This window comes from Schistocerca gregaria, chromosome 6 (genome assembly GCF_023897955.1).
Source record: "Schistocerca gregaria isolate iqSchGreg1 chromosome 6, iqSchGreg1.2, whole genome shotgun sequence".
Classification (NCBI taxonomy): domain Eukaryota; kingdom Metazoa; phylum Arthropoda; class Insecta; order Orthoptera; family Acrididae; genus Schistocerca; species Schistocerca gregaria.
In genome coordinates, this window is record NC_064925.1 from 114,956,532 (window position 1) to 114,973,985 (window position 17,454).

Sequence of the window (17,454 nt, forward strand, 5' to 3'; positions counted from 1 at the left end):
AATCGAAGCATTTGAGGTGTCGCGCTATTGAAGAACGTTGTAAATTGGGTGTACTCATAAGGCGAGAAATGAGGTGGTTTTCTGCTGCATATGCGAACGGAATGTATAATAAATACTGACAAGAAGAAGGGACACTATGACAGGACACCATAAGACATTAGGTAATGACTTTCATGGAACTAGAAGGAAAAGCTATAGAGGAAGACAGACTGGAATATATCCAGCAAATAACGGAGCATGTAACTTACATGTATTACTCTGAGATTAAGAGGTTGGCTCAGTAGAGGAACTCGTAGCGGGCAATAGAAAAAAAGGAAAAAAAACACGGTTTCAGTTGGTCTTAGCATTACGCTCACTAGCCGGACTGCTGTGAATGATTACCTCGACGTCAAAGACAATGAAGTGCTTATTAAGACTAGCATATTCCTGCCAAGCGGAGTGCACTCAGCCCTTGTGAGACAAACTGAGGAGCTACTTGACAGAACTAGAGGCTCCGGTCTCGTAAAGTGATAACACTGTAGAGAGAGCGGTGTGCTGACCACATGTCCCTCCATATCCGCATCCAGTGACGCCCGTTTGCTGAGGATGACACGGAGGCCGGTCGGTACCGTTGGGCCATCATGGCATGTTCGGGTCGAGTTTAGTATTGTAAGTTTCATTTCTGTGCCAAACAGTGCTATATTCCAAGACTATAATGCGCCCCTGCACACAGCCAAAAAGATTCGTGCATGGTTTGCGGAGCGTCAGAATGTCATCAAATATCTTCCCTGGAAAGATCAATCTCCGACCTCATCTTGACTGAACCGTTATGGGGAGTTTCAGAGTAGATAGTGAGGAGCAGACGTATGGGTCCAACATAGCTAAAGCGACTGGCGGATGTTTTGGTGCAGAAACCAGAGATATATTGGAAACTATTCAGAGATTCTGTGAATCTATACCGCAGCTGTTCTCAACGCCAATGGTGGTATAACTCTTACGACTGGTGGTCATATACTTTTGCCCACCGCCTCAACGTGAGGTACTCCTTTGGAAAGACACAGTCAATATCGTCACCGCGCTATAGCGATGGAATGTTACCGACGACACTGTCACTAAAGCAGAGTTACTTAACAGGGTTGACCGAATTCCTTCACCAAAGAAGACCAAGTAAATTATCTAGAACTCAAAGTAGTACCAGCTGCCAACACGAGTAACTCACAAATAGATATTCTCTGTGTAGCTAAGCAGCTTACATCCCATAAATAAAGGCAAGTCCTGCAGCCCAGATTACGCTCGTATAATATCTATAGATAGCAGCGATATGCAACCACAGGTTCGATGAAAGATTCGTGTCCAAGTACTGGAAAGTTACACAGGTCCTGTCAATACTCAAGAAAGGAAATAGGAACAGTCCACTGAATTACAGACCTCTGAGTATCGTCTTAGCTGTGCACCTGGATTCTTGATTTCGTATCAAGAAGGCCACTGTTCGTAGCACTTGACGGAGAGACACCGAGTAAAACAAAAGCGATATCTGGCGTCCTCAAGGTAAGTGTTACCGACCGTCTACTGTGCGTCATTTATACAAACGGTTTAGGAAACAATCCAAGCAGCCCTCTTAGATAACTTCCAGACGATGCTATCATTTACCGTCTCGTACAGTTGGGATTGCACCCGTGGTCTTGGTGTAGCGACTTCGATATACAAGACATAGTCCGTTCTGGATTCGAATCCCGTCGCCGCTTAAAATAAATAAGTCAGTACGGGTGGCGGAAAGTTGCCGGCATAAAGAGTCACCCTCGTCCTGCCAAGGCCTTGTCAAAGATGGCGGAGTATCGGACACAGGTCCAGGGCACTCTTGTCTTTAGGGCGGAAAAATGCCCCTAAAGGCGGAAGAATCCGCAGTTATCACTGGCATGAGGATGCAGAAAGCAATGGAAACCCCTGCATTAAAGGCACACAACATGTATTTACAGGACATGTGGTTTTTAATTGTCTCATGACGATCTCTCCATTGGCTAAAGATTCTAGAGCAGTCCCCCATTTGGATTCTGGGAGAGGACTGCTAAGAGGGAGATAACCAGGAGAAAGAATTGCATAACCAACGAAAAGATAAAGTCTGCGAGTAGGGGTGTGGAATGTCAGATGCTTGAATGTGGAAGGGAGTCCAGAAAATCTCAGAGGGGAAACGCAAAATTTCAATCTAGATATAGTAGGGGTCGGTGAAGTGGAGTGGAAAGAACACGAGAACTTCTGGTCCGTTGAGTATAGGATAATATCATCAGCAGCAGAAAAAGTTATATTAGGTGTGAGATTCGTTGTGAATAGGAAGGTAGGGCAGACAGTGTGTTACTGTGAACAGTTCCGTGATAGGGTTATTCTCACCAGAACAGACAGCAAACCAACAACGACAACCATAGTTCAGGTATACACGCCGACGTCGCAAGCTGAAAATAAGGAGAGAGAGAAAGTGTATGAGAATACTGAAAGGTTAAAACTATATCTAAAGGGAGAGGAAAATAGTCATGGGCGACTGGAATGGAGTTGTAGGCGAAGGAGTAGAAGAAAATGTTAGAGGAGAATATGGGCTTGGGACAAGGAATGAGAGAGGAGGAAGATTAATTTAGTTCTATAATGAATTTGAGCTAGTAATAGCGAATACTCTGTTCAGGAATTACAATGGAGGTTTACTTGGAAAAAGGCAGGGTGATACAGGAAGATTTCAGTTAGGTTACATCACGGTCAAACAGAGATTCCGAAATAAGATATTGGATTGTAAGGTGTACCCAGGAGCAGATATAGACTCTGGTTTTAACTTAGTAGTGATGGACAGTAGGCTTAAGTTGTAGACGTTAGTCAGGAAGAATCAATACTCAAAGAAGTGGATACGGAAGTACTTAGGAATGACGAAGTACAGTTGAAGTTCTCTAAGGCTATAGATACAGCAATAAGGAGTAGCTCAGTAGGCAGTACAACGGAAGAGGAATGGACATCCCTAAAATGGGCCATGACAGAACTTGGTAAGGAAAACATTGGTAAAAGAAGGTAACTGTGAGGACACTATGGGTAACAGGAGAAAAACTTCATTTGTACCATGAAAGGAGGGAGTACAAAAATGTTCAGGGAAATAGAGAAATACGACCCGCCGAGGAAAAAAATAATTACGAAGTTCAGGGAAGCTAAGACGCAATGGTTGCATGAAAAATGTGAAGAAATCGAAAAAGAAATGGTTGACGGAAGGACTGACCCAGTATATAGGAAAGTCAAAACCACCTATGGTGAAATTAAAACCAAAGGTGATTACATTAAGAGTGTAACAGGTATTCCATTATTTAATTACAGGAACCCTCTGCCAGGCACTTAAGTGTGATTTGTAGAGTACCCATGTAGATGTAGATACAGAGCAGAAGGCCTCTATTGGAAAAGCACCATCCACACAATTCCAAAGACACCCAAGAGCTGACAGTAGTAGAAATACTTGTGTACGGGGCCAATCTGCATTGCTGCCAAATTTATTCAAGATGGCTGCAATGACGTCATCCAAGATGGCGGCGAATAGACTTAGTAACAGTGCATGATGTCATCAAAGATGGCAGACTTTAGTGGGAAGAAAGTCAATTGGGCTACCTCCACAAACCTCACTCCCAGAAAATTGGCGTGAAATTTGAATTTTGGTGGAAAAAGAGGTCAATTGTGCTATGTCCACTAACCCTACCCTCCAGCAAATATTGGCGCCGAATTTAAATTCCAACACGATAATGGCTGCAAAACCCATACCTGTCAGAGGTAGTCCGCCACTGGTCAAGCGGTCGCTCGGACCGCGCCAGCCGCTGTATCCTTTAAACATGTTTTCGATGAACACGCAGGAACCCACCGATGCCGACGTCACACACAACCGCCCGTCATTTCGCAATCCACGACGTGGTCGACATAGAACGCACTGCCATACTTTTGGCGCCAAATTTGTTTTGCTGGACAGGTTGATGCTTGTCCATGCCTACCTCACGTCGGTCGGTCGGCCGTTCGGACCATTAAACACGTTTTGCTCGTTCGAATCCGCCGATTCTGATGCCACAACGGTCGGTTACCGATCCACCAAACGGTTTCGCGGCGGACAAAGAATACGCTTGCCGCCAAAGTTGTTTGCTGGAGAGTGGAATCTGCCCTGGCGTCCCACATCCGCCGGTCCATCACGTGGCGTTCTCGACAAAGAACACTCTCGCTAAGTTAACTAGCACAAAATCGTCTGCTCTCTCTCTCTCACGCTCGCGTTATAACGGGACACTCGCCGCCCCGTGGACGTCCGACCGCTTACGTCACACACCCTCGATCGCCGCCTCCATACATGCGTCGGACAGTCTTCTGTAAATATGCCGACACCCACATCACACATCTAAGCTATCAATTGCCTAAGTACTTACTTGGATTTCAATTTTAATCATATTAAATAATTTAATTTACAATTTCATATAAGTATGAAAAGCGGTTCAATTATCTAATTTCAGCTACTTTCAAGGTCGACACCGCCACCTCTTCCTGGGAACCACCGCCAAGTTTGAAATTTGCCGGTAGAGAAAGGTCACTTGCTCTTCCGCTACCAACCTAAGAAAATTGTTGCAAATTAAGCTCATCACCACTAACGTAAGCCTCCAGGACGCAACCTGTTCCTACGGGTTTCTGGTAAAAGGACTCACCCTGCACTAGGCCCATGGATGGAGGAACGAATGTACTTTATTTAGGGATGGAGTATATGTATCACAGAACACATGCACTGACATGTCCCACACCATACAGACCTGCAAACTACTCCTACATAGCTCATTTATAATACTCCACACACACGCTTACTAATTTTAAACAGTTAAAAGTAATGCATCGCTCAGCCTACAGACATGCAAACCACTCGTAAACAATTCCAAACATTTACGTCCAAATAGCCAAACAACTCCTAATAATGGGAAATAATTTCAGCCAGATCTGCAAACTGCTCCTAAATAATACAGCACAATGATGTGTAGACACACTAAGTACTCGTAAACTATTCAAATAGCGCATATGATGGCCTACATACCCACTCCCGAAACAATACAATCAACGTCCGCAAGCACAGTCCATTGAGTACACAGGAGGTAGCAATAAGTGATGTATAGCTCAGACGTCAAACTGCGAACAGCCCCTACTTGGCTTCCGCAAGCATGAGGTGGCACCACCTCCCATTCATACGCAGTACCTGAGAAATTCCTATCCAAATACGTGTCCACCTCACACAAGTGCTGATGTGATCGGACGAGAGCGACGGGAGAGCAACCGCGAGCTGCAGTCGAACGCAGGCCAAACCTGTATGTAGCCGCTGTTACTGACCGAGCGTTTATTTACACACAATGCGCACTCCAAGCAGAGCCGCGAGCGTTCGTTCTTCCTCACTCTAACTGTCGTCCGGTGAAGACGCTTCAGAATTCCATTCCACAATAGCAGAACCAGCTTTCCTGCCTTAGCGATTCTAATGGACCACGAGTGACGGTTGACTGATAGTTCTCCGCGCGCGCCACAACCCCCACGAAGTGAGGCAGCCAGAGCTCGCACCCGCCAGCCGCCGCCACCGAACACCAGAGAAAGATACATTCCAAGCAGCGCTCACACCAGCCTCATATTCGAGGCATCTCCAGGTGCCGCTGGTCTGTGCTGCTGAATGAAAGGCATGTTTACACACAAACACACACACACGTTTAACCATACTTAACTACCCATCATGGATCTCGCCTCGCCGCGAAAGTATGCTTGATGACTCTCCATCTAAAACGTTCTCAACATTATTCTTTCGTCACATCTCTTTGCAAAAAGTAAAAGCCAAGTCGACTGTATAGTGTCCCAGAAAAAGGTGACGCTTTTTTTCTTTGTGACTCAGCTCGTATGCACCGAAATTCCTCCCATAACAGAACCTGTTTACCAACTTATCGCCTAATTCAGTTTTCCTCCCGGATATAACACCATAGCTTTCCTCCACGCAACATATGCAAATGTTCTCACCGCTCCTGTATAATATCACAATAAATAGATCATTCTCATTAGCTCTTATCGAATTTACCGGTCGAATTACTAACGACGTCGCTATCGAAGCACCACCCACCTTTTCTTTCTGGCGCTGTCTCTCGTTATTTTTGCAAAGATTGATAATTTGCACGGACGGTTCCCTCTATTTATACAGAGCCAACTAGTTCTTTCTTTCTAGACACTACTCCCAATGGTGAACTATTTTACACTGATCACCATTTTTCACAGACAACTAAACATCGCGAAGTTGTGTACAGGTCATCAAATACAAACAATATACGCAAAAATATTGGACCATGAAACCGATCTCCAACCAGGGAATATATCACCGAGTACGGTCAATTTTCGCTTTACTTCTCGATATCAAGAAAACCGCACTAGCCTCCCGATCGCTAACGTAGCATATACACAGTACATTATTTCTCCACAAACACCAAATTTTAGCAATGTACAGCGTCCTGTAAACCACTGAATAACTAGGAACAAGTTAAGTAAACAGATATTCGCACTCTCGAATGCCGGAGTCGGTCACCTAACAGATCCGAGATGGTTAATATTCTCTACGAGCCTACTGTTGTCGTTCCCACGTCTAGAGAACAGGCGAATATGTGTCCAACACACTATAATTCTTATTCTCTCAATTAAATAGAGGCATCAAATGTTCAGAAGCAGTCGACCGAACAATTTACAAGCGAGGGAACAACGCTCCACCACAAACGAGCAATCTTCTCAAAGTTACACTTGATCACGAAAGCAGCCCAGGACATACTTAGTTCGCTATTCGGTCGTCTAGAACATGGTAAAGTTAGCTGTCATACATTCCGATCTCCAACAGGCCTCTGCATTCGGAAGCCCGCTATCATTAACGTGGGAACGCGAATCAATACCACCACTGCATACACGAACACATTCTAAAACAAGCCTCACATATTTCTTCAGTCATTATACTTACAATTAAATCTTACGACCTAGGTCTCAACTGAACAGTATTCGGAAATGAGCGAAGTATTGGAAATACACTCTGTTGAACGCTATGGCTCTGGAAATACCTGTACCTTCCTTAGCACAAGACATACTCTTCCCTTCGCTATCACAGTACCACAAGTCAAATCCAACCCCCCCCCCCCCTTACAACAGCATTTCCCTTACACAAACAGATATACTTCATAAAACTGATCCAGAAATGCGGACTATCACATACCCGCCGGCTGAATTTTGAAAGTCATTCTGCTAAGGAACGCAGTATGTGACCGGTATTTGCAACTCCCTCAAGCCGCTAGATATTTATCCAGTATGTGTAATGTATTCTGTCTCGATACCATGTCAGATGTTCCATTATATATCCACTGAGCTAAAGGCGACGACTCATTGAGAAGGATCACAGCCACAATTGAAGCATCTTTCTCGAACCTACTGCTACAGTAAAAATCCAACATGGTCTTAGTCAGTAGTCCCTACACATCCTGCAACTGCTCCCATTTATACAGCTTTGCACATGTCGGGACTGAGCAGAAGTCCGACAAAACAATATCCATCACCTTCTGCAGCCCGTCTAGAAACAGAGCAAATTCTAGAAACAGAGCGAACTGAGCTACTGCGACAGGACCGTCTTTTGACCATTCGGCAGAAATTCGTACTTTGTGGTGGGTCCCCAAACTACATAGAAGTACTACAGATCCACATCCATTCAAATCTATAAGCCCAACATCCTATCAACCTTCTGTAGTAGTGTGGGGTGGGGGGTGGAAATTGCATCTTGCAGGACAGGAGCCACAGGGTAAAGGGAACATCTCAAATTAATCCGTTGCGCAGAATCACAGACTAGCACCCCATTAGCGATTTCTCAGGCTTGGGGTGAGGTGGAGGGAATGGCTAACATAACGTGCCTACATGCACCTTCCAATAGTGCAGACACTATGGCGCTGCATCCACGTGGAGAAGCTGAGTGAGCGCACTCGTTTTCCATCTCAACCACCCACATAGTACGGCTTCGCTTGCTTTGAGTGCTCGCCTACTGGCAAGCACTTTTCGAGTGCGACTAAACCGGTGTACATTCCATTCGTTGCAGCTAAGGATATGCTGCGTGTAACGACGTCACAAGGCAGAAATGCCCACAGACGGGCATCAAGCCTGCGCACGCTGCTACGTTACGCTGCATTGGCGTACCACCCGGGAGGCTTCGTCATTAGGCGAGGCAGTGCAGATCCTCTTGGGCAACATTCTCCGGCCCCCTCGGACATCACTGCAGAATGATATCCACGCGGAAACGGCACGCGCTGGAAGTAGTCTAGTAGGCCCTAACAACGCACCAGGCTCCGATACACACTATTCTCCCACTCTATTATACCTCTTACCACGACAAGGACGCCATTGTAGTCAACAATGACACAGGAGAGGTATCCTCTTTTTGACAAGTTGAAACGGGACATCGTTGTAGCTACAGAACATATGAGAATCCGTTTGGCGTCATAGAGCTCATTCAGTGTTTCTAAAATATACATGATTTTTGCTATTGCTACTTTTAAACAAAACTTGACAAAATGGTTCAAATGGCTTAGCACTATGAGACTTAACATCTGAGGTCATCAGTCCCCTAGAACTTAGGTTAGTTAGGTTTAAGTAGTTCTAAGGACATCACACACATCCATGCCTGAGGCAAATTCGAACTTACGACCGTAGCAGCAGCGCGGTTCCAGACTGAAGCGCCTAGAACCGCTGGGCCACCACGGCCGGCGAAACTTGACACAAAGCTAAATTGTTGCACTACCTATACAGTCACTCTGTCAAAAATTAAGCAGTACTGTGTTCAGTCGTATAGGTAGCTGACACTTGATACGTTGCTCTGCTCACGTGCGTTGCCATCTGTGGCGAACCTAAATACTACTGGGTCGTGCCGTTATAGTACTGCGGGGCACTGACAGAAGCCAAGAGGTAGGGAAGGGTCTTATACTTTTAATGTAGCACCAAAGGAACTGGTATAGACGTGCGTATTCACACACAGATATATCTAAACAGGCAGAATACAGAGCTGCGCTCGGCAACGCCTGTATAAGACAACAATTGTCTGGCGCAGTTGTTAGATCGGTTGCTGCTGCTACAATGGCAGGTTATCAAGAGTCTGAACGTGACGTTACAGTCGGCGCACGAGCGATGGGACACATCTATGATGTAGCGAGGAAGTGGGGATGTTCCCGTACGACCATTTCACGAGTGAACCGTGAATATCACGAATCCGGTAAAACATCAAATCTCCGACATCGCTGCAACCGGTAAAAGATGGCGCAACAACGGGACCGACGAGCACTGAAGAGAATCGTTCAACTTGATAGCAGTGCAATCCTTTCGAAAATTGCTGTAGATTTCAATGCTGGACCCTGAACAAGTGACAGCGTGAGAATCATTTAGTAGTAGTGGTAGTTGAGGGGTTTTGGGCGCACGACAGCAAGGTCTTCGGCGCCCGTTCAGTAACATAGTGAGACGGGTGTCAAGAAATATCCGAGAACAGGAATATAAAACGAAACTGAAAACATGGATAACAATAGCTGAAAAACATGTGCTCACCCACACCAAAGCGTGGGATGAAGCAGAGCGTCAGCAGTAAAACATGGACAACACAGGAAGAAAATGTTAGAGGGAGCTAAAACAATGTAGCAGATGGAAGTGGCTGGCTGACCGCAAGGAAAAAGGGGAGGAGTCAGCCACTCTGCAATACACTAAAACCTCCAGCCTAAAAGTTTAGGCCAGAGTCCAGACACATCACAAAACTTAAAAACCCTAGACACACACGTCTCATCATTAGCTGAAACAGAAGGTAGATCCCCATCAACTTGTGCCCGTGCATCACGGTATAAAATGCAGTCTGTGGAAATGTGCCGCACAGAGAAGTGCACACCACAAGCATCACAAAACGGAGGATCCTCCCGCCGTAATAAAAAGCTATGTGTGTGAGGACAGTGCCCGATCCGAAGACGTGTGAGGGCCACCTCCTCACGCCTGAGCAACCGGCAAGAGGAACGCCACTGCCGAGTGGTTGACTTTATCAACCGCAGTTTATTGGCCGTCACCGCCAGCTATTCGTCCTCCCACAACTCCATGCACTTCCTGTGGAGTGCAGCGATGACTGACTGCAAGGGAATAGGACACTGGACTACGTCCTGCTCTCTGCAGGCCTCCTTGGCAGCCCGATCGGCCTGTTCATTGTCCCATATGCCGACATGACCAGGCATCCAGCAGAAGGATACTTCTGTATCCCGCCTTTGGAGCAAGTACAGTTGGTCATGTATCAGCTGGACGACTCCTCAGTCGGGTACAGGTTCTGCAGTGATTGTAAGGCACTAAGAGAATCGGATTAGAGAAGAAGTCGATCGCCCCGAACACGATTCATCTGCTCCAGTGCCTTCTGGATCGCGTGGAGCTCCGGTGCTAAAACGGTATATTCAGCAGGGAGGCGAATCCAGGTAACTTGATCAGGGAACACCACAGAACAGCCAAGGAGTTTCTCCTGTTTGGAGCCATCAGTGTAAACGACAGTGAAACCGTGATGCACATCTATAATGTTGAAAAACAGAGATTGGAATGTAAAATCTGGTGTGTGATCCTTCTTAAAATTAGTCAAATCTAAAATAAGTTTGGGTCTCCGGAGGAGCCAAAGTGGAGATCTGCTCCAACCGCAACGCAAAACATGAAGACCAGCCGTAGACATCGCAGCGAAGCAATCCTGTGCGCGAATCCCATAGGGCTGCGTCGCATGTTGCCTGTTATGAAATAACTGGGCCAGAGGAGGCTGAGCAACGGTATGGTATGCAGGGGTGTATGGTGTGGACGAAGTTTTATACGCCTGGCGCACTGTAAGTAGCCGTCGCCGCATATGAAGTGGCGGTTCACCAGCCTCTGCACAGAGGCTCGGTTTGGGGCTAGTTCGGAATGCCCCAGTGGCCAACCGAAGCCCTTCATGGTGCACAACGTCCAACATCTTTAAGTAAGAAGGCCTCGCAGACCCATAAACAGTGCACCCATAGCCGAGATCGCACAAACGCTCTGTAAAACTGGAGCAGACAAGTCCTGTCAGCTCCCCATGTACTGTGGCTAAGACATTTTAAAATACTTAAAGCCTTAAGTGACCGCCGTTTCAGGTCTATAAGATGAGGTAACCACGTGAGCTTCGAGTCAAAAATGAGCCCCAGAAACCTCACCGTATCTTTAAAAGTAAGAATAGTGTCCCTCATCCGTAACTCAGTAAAGGTTAAAATGGAACGAGAACGGTTAAAAAGAACACGTACAGACTTCTTGGTGTAAAACTTAAAACCACTCTTCCGCGTCCACTCATCCAAACGCCTAATCGTAAGTTGCAACTGACGAGTTGTCGTTGCAAGGCTTGAAGAAGAGCAAAACTAACAGAAATCATCCACAAACAAAGAAAACTGGACAGGACTTTTCACTATGGACGTAATGCTATTAATAGCGATGGCAAAGAGAGTCACACTTAAAACGCTACCCTGAGGGACACCGTTCTTCTGCTCAAAGCGATCAGACAGGACGTCACCAATTCGGTATCGAAAATGTCGTGCGAGAGGAAAGACTGAATAAGAAGAGGAAGACAACCACGAAAACCCCATTCATGGAGCTGCTCCAGGATGAGACGCCTCCAAGTAGTATCGTAGGCCTTCTCGACGTCGAAAACTACACCTAGAAGGTGATGACGGCGTAGGAAAGCTTGTTGTATAGCCGCCTCCAGGATGGCAAGATTATCGAAGGTGGAACGAAACCTCCTGAACCCACATTGAAAGCGACTAAGGAGTTGCCGGGATCCTAACATCCAGACAAGGCGGCGGTTGACCATCCGCTCCAAGGTCTTCCCCATGCAACTAGTGAGGGCAAAACTACGGTAGCTACTTGGGCTCGTGCGGTCTGTCCCAGGTTTTAAAAAAAGGATTAAAACTGCCTCACGCCACGGGTCAGGAAGTGACCCGACGTCCAAATGGCATTTAAAAATGCAAGGTGGTTTTCTTTGTGGCGCATTGTGAGGTGCCATAGCATACTGTGGTGGATCTTGTCGTGACCAGGGGATGTGTCACAAGCTCCAGACAATGCAGAATCCAGCTCCCATTCAACGAAGCATGATCTACATGGGCTTTCGGGCCGAAGACCCACTCGTGTACTCTTTATGAATGCACGACACAAAGCCTTACGACTCGCCTAAGTCCGTCAACACTGACACTGGACTGTTGATTGAAAACAAGTTGCCCGGTCAGACGGGTCTCGTTTAAAATTATATGGAGGAGATGGGCGTGTACAGACATGGAGACAACCTCATGAATCGATGGACCCTGCATGTCAAAAGGGCATCCTATCTGATCACCGGCATGCGACGGACTTGGGCAATTCCAACGGGACACTGCGACACCCCACACATCCAGAATTGCTACATAGAGGCTCCAGGAACGCACTTTAGAATTTAAACACTTCAGCTGGCCACTAAACCCCTCAGATACGAACATTATTCAGTATATCTGGGATACTTTGCGACGTGCTATTCAGAAGAGATTTCCACCCCCTTGTACTGTTACGGATTTATGGACAGCCCTGCAAGATTGATGGTGTCAGTTCCCTCCAGCAATACTCCAGACATTAATCGAGTCCATGCCACATCGTGTTGCGGAACTTCTGCGTGATCGTGGGGGCCCCACAAGTTATTAGGCAGGTGCACCATTATCTTTGGCTCTTCGGTGTTTAAGGCATCCTTGTCCTTCGTTCAGCGCCATATTTTTTCTTGTGTTGTCTGACTCGGCTTAAGATGGGTGCACAGATGCGAGTGCTATTCTGAGATGATTAGGTTTGGTCACGACATTAGTTCTTGGTTGGTTGCATGGTTGATTTGGTGGATGGCACCAAACAGTGAGGTCGTCGGTCTCATCGGGTTAAGGAAGGGCTTGGAAGAAGGATATAGAAGGACGTCGGCCGTGCGCCCTCGAAGGTACCATCCTGGCATTTGCGTGAAGTGTTTTAGGGCAATCACGGAAAATTTAATTAAGGATGGCCGGACGCGGGTATGAAACGTTGTCATCCGGAATGCGAGTCAGTTTGTAACCACTGCGCCACCTCGTTCGGGAGGAAATTATTCTCGGCTGGCAACATCCGGCCACTGAGAACACTAATGACACAAAACGAAACAAACAAAAAAACGCTGTCGCTTAATAAATCTGATCATGTGGATGTTTGAGTGCTGCTTGGGAACTGACAATGTTCATGGGAACTTATTACCTAATTCAACTTTCTGTGTTAATCCCTTTTATTTTATCCCACGACACATCTGGAGAGCTTACACAAAGACCAGGTAGTTTAGTGGATTACTTTTCATTTTTATTTTACGTGGGCAGCATGTTGTCTTTTTTTAACTCCATTTCGCTGCAAATAATGCATTATTTTAAATTTTTTCGTGATATGGCTCTACAATTATCCATTTTAGACAATAATAAAGCGACATAAATATTCTATCAGAAAGAATCCTGAGGGTGGTTAAAATCATACCCTTCTATCGTTAGATGGCGCGCACACTCACACACACACACACACACACACACACACACACACACGTGAAACAAGAGAAATAGTCCACAGATTGTACATATGTAGAAAAACTCTGCCTTGTAAATCGAAGATCGTTAGTAGAGTACATTGCGAATTAAACATACAGATAAGACATGTATGAGTGTTTCAATTTTAAAAAAGAAAACAATTAACCTAATTTGTTAATCACAAAGCTGAGAGTGTAGAAGATTGTTTTTAGAAGACTTTCAAGCATACTCGACCAAACACAGTAACTTTTACAATTATATATTATTTAATCACTTAGATCGTGAATGCAGCTACATTCACCAGACTGACATATTAACCACTAAATATATTGAAATCTTTGTTAAAAGTTTTTCTTTTCTTAAATAATGATATATTTTAAGCGAAAAGATGAAAGGATGAAACTCAGAAATACTGTCTATGATTTGCAATGCAGGCTGTTAATGCTATTTGACTTACAATTATTTCTACATTGGTACAATTCATGTGTGTGCATTTATAATCACCCTCAGAGTTCTTGTAGCTTCGGCATAAGCATCTTTATTATTGTTTATAATCTACAGTTCTAGTTCTGTGTTACAATTGCAAGCGCAAATTGTACCTTATTTGTAATGAAATAACGTTCAAAACAGATGGCTACATCAACAAATTAAAAGGAAGATAATTTAGTCCAATGATCCACCTGAAGTAGTAGGTGTATACACTATGAAATGTGTCGTAGGACAAAATAAAAGTGACTGACGGAGATAATTGTTTTAAACAGTCTTTCATGCCTTTTAATTCTTAGCTTATTTTTGTGGCACAAACAATAATGTGTAGTTATGTTTCGTAAAGAGAGACACTATTATATTGCTTTCCTCTGGACTAACTCACCTGGTCTTGATCATTCTTCTCTCACACCTTCTATGTAGTACCACCACCTCAGCAGTTTCCGTAAGGGCGTTGTAGAAATTACCACATTGTCATTCCACTCGGCCCAAACCACGGTAAATAGCAGCGCATGGTAAGAATCGCCGCGTCAGTTTTCTGCAGTCCTTGTAACGATGGAACGAATAAAAAACTATAAAATCGGCCAGTGTGCTCACAGTTCATCCTCTAGCGTGCGAATTGAGTTTATATCGATTAGTGGACGTGTCCTGCGAAGATGGTCAGTGGCCCAAATGTGTAAGAAGAAATAAATACATAAAAGAAATGTCAGTTGTGTTGACAAGTCAAAGTGCAGCGATAGACACGGTATCTTATGTCAGTTTCAAGTAATGCGTTTTTCGAGTTTAACAGTGCTTGAATTGATAAAATTCCGCTGAATGTCCTTATTTCTATTCTCATTCATTACTTGGCAGTTTGATTTAAACTAATGCACGGAGATACTGCCAATCGAAAAGATCAGCCATTGCGGAGGAGAACATTGACAGCGCAGGAGCTGCAACAACGTAGCCGGTGCTTTCATGACCACTCATATATCAGACAGATTCGGATACCCACCACGCCACAATATAGAAATGGACTCTGAGACACTGCAGCTAACAAGTAGACACGGTTTCTTCAACGCTCTGAAAATGACGCAAGCCGAGAGTACAAGCGGGCCTCCATCTGCCGTAATTTTGCGCCTACATACGTCTCCAGGGTCACGTGCTCCATTCCATTAGCCTCTTCTGATTTGAAGCCCTTACACCCCACCATATGATACGGTTGTTACTCTGGATTCCGTGCCCGGTTGTCGGGAAGTGAAAGGACTGGGAGAGGGACTGAACAAAGCCCACATAACTGAGAAGTTTCAAAACAAAATTTATAGACGTGTAATGACATTTAGTGAAACGCAGATCAAGTTAAATAGTGTAGTCACAATTTTTGGAACATAGGAAAATGAAACTAATTCAATTAAACTGTTTCAGCTAGTTTATTTTAAAACGAAAAGTTTCATTTATTTATTAAAATATGAAACTTGTTTTCCAAGATTAACCGCATTTAATAACATTAGGAGCTGAGCTTCAATAAGTTGACTAAGAAGTACCAAAATACTTATTAAGACCAGAAAATATATAAAGTGAGGATAAATTTTACAAACATTGTTTGAAAGGAAATATGAAATAATTGATCCACTGTGCCCGGCGTCTCTTGCCCTACTCAGGACACACAACTAACCGAGAGACTTAGAACTCTGGCTCTCACATTCCACAACACACAGGGTAGACACATGTTAGATGCAGTTCCGAGTGGTTCTAGGCGCTACAGTCAAACCCCGCAAACGTTACTGTCGCAGGTTCCAATCCTGCCTCGGGCATGGATGTGTGTGATGTCCTTAGGTTAGTTAGATTTAAGTAGTTCTAAGTTCTAGGGGACTGATGACCAATGCAGTTAAGTCCCATAGTGCTCAGAGCCATTTGAACCATTTATACTATGCAGCTACATGATGTAATTAACAATTAGACAAGTTGAAATCAGGAGTGTAGACACATGAGGTTGTGTCGGCAGCACCAAAACGCCTAAGGCCATTACATGATCAGTGCAAAATTTGCGTATCAATTACAGAATAATGGAAAGACACTGCTCGCCGGCCGTAAAACCCGTGAACACCACCTCAACAACAATCACGGTGATAATAATAAGGTTAACAATAATAAGAAACTACAGCAATTTACCGAAAGTGATTTTTAAGTAGAAGAACTGTCAAACAGAGGTAGCAAATTTAGCAGGTTGGAAAGGAAGCTTCCCCCTCCCACACACAATTGGCCGCTGTAGGTCGGAATAAGTTCCAACATCATCCATTAACTAAATACGCTCTTGGTGCTAAACCGAAATGAATCCACATGTCGGCACGCGGGATACACCCAACTCGCTTGCGTAAATACTACCAAAATGTTGGCCACAGAGCTTCCTTAAGGCTTTCCCAGAAAGCTTTTGTTGGCCGTCGGTAGTTTCACCATAGGTTCACCAAATCTGTTATAGAATGTCACGACCTTAGAATTTCAAGACACTTGTCAGTCCAGGCTGGGAATCAGGACAAGAACTCAATAATAATACATAAAAGATAAGTAAACAGGGACGGGATAAAAATTTAACAGACTTCTACACAGTATACTGTTACACTTTAAAGAAAACGTGACACAAGTGTAGCTCACCTGAAAGCGGTTAGAAGCGCAGAAAATTCAAATGTGGGAGACAGTACGAAATTCCACTCAGGAGGCTGACCTTAAGCACGAACCAGGAGTAAGCACACGCACTTCATTAAGACACAGATTTATGAAGCGAAAAAAGGTTCCTGCTGCAGCAGGAGGGCCACTTGAAACATCTGACACTGAGACGTGAGCAACGCTCAGAAACGACACTTGCTCGGTTAAGCTAGCTCCGAGAAATGTGAGTTCCCAGACGCGCTTACCAGGGAGATCTTGTGAGTTGTCAAGCGAAGAATATCTGCGGTGCTGTCTGAAGCTCCCTAACAGCTTCCTCCCGCATGCTCCCCCGAGTGTGTCCACGTCGATCCACTGACATGCCCTCCCCACGTCCTCCTCGGAGACACTCCCGCAGTGTGTTCAGAATACGAATCGGCAACGTGTTATAAGACTCGCCACGCGGGGCCCACCTCCAGCGCACACGTCGTACTCACAACTAACACTTGCACACACCTCCGCGCCACATCTCCTCGCCGCCGCTTACGTCGGTCATCCGGTACCAAGTCGCTGTTCGGGGCTTTGCAAGCACCAGAGATAAGCCTGTACGGGGCGTTGCGTGACCTATTGATTCCCTCAGTGTCTCAACCGTGTTCTACTATTTCACTACTTATGCATTTATCTCTTTCAGTATTCACTTTGGACTAATCTTATGCGCATGCGACAATCTTGCTTTCTTGTTGCT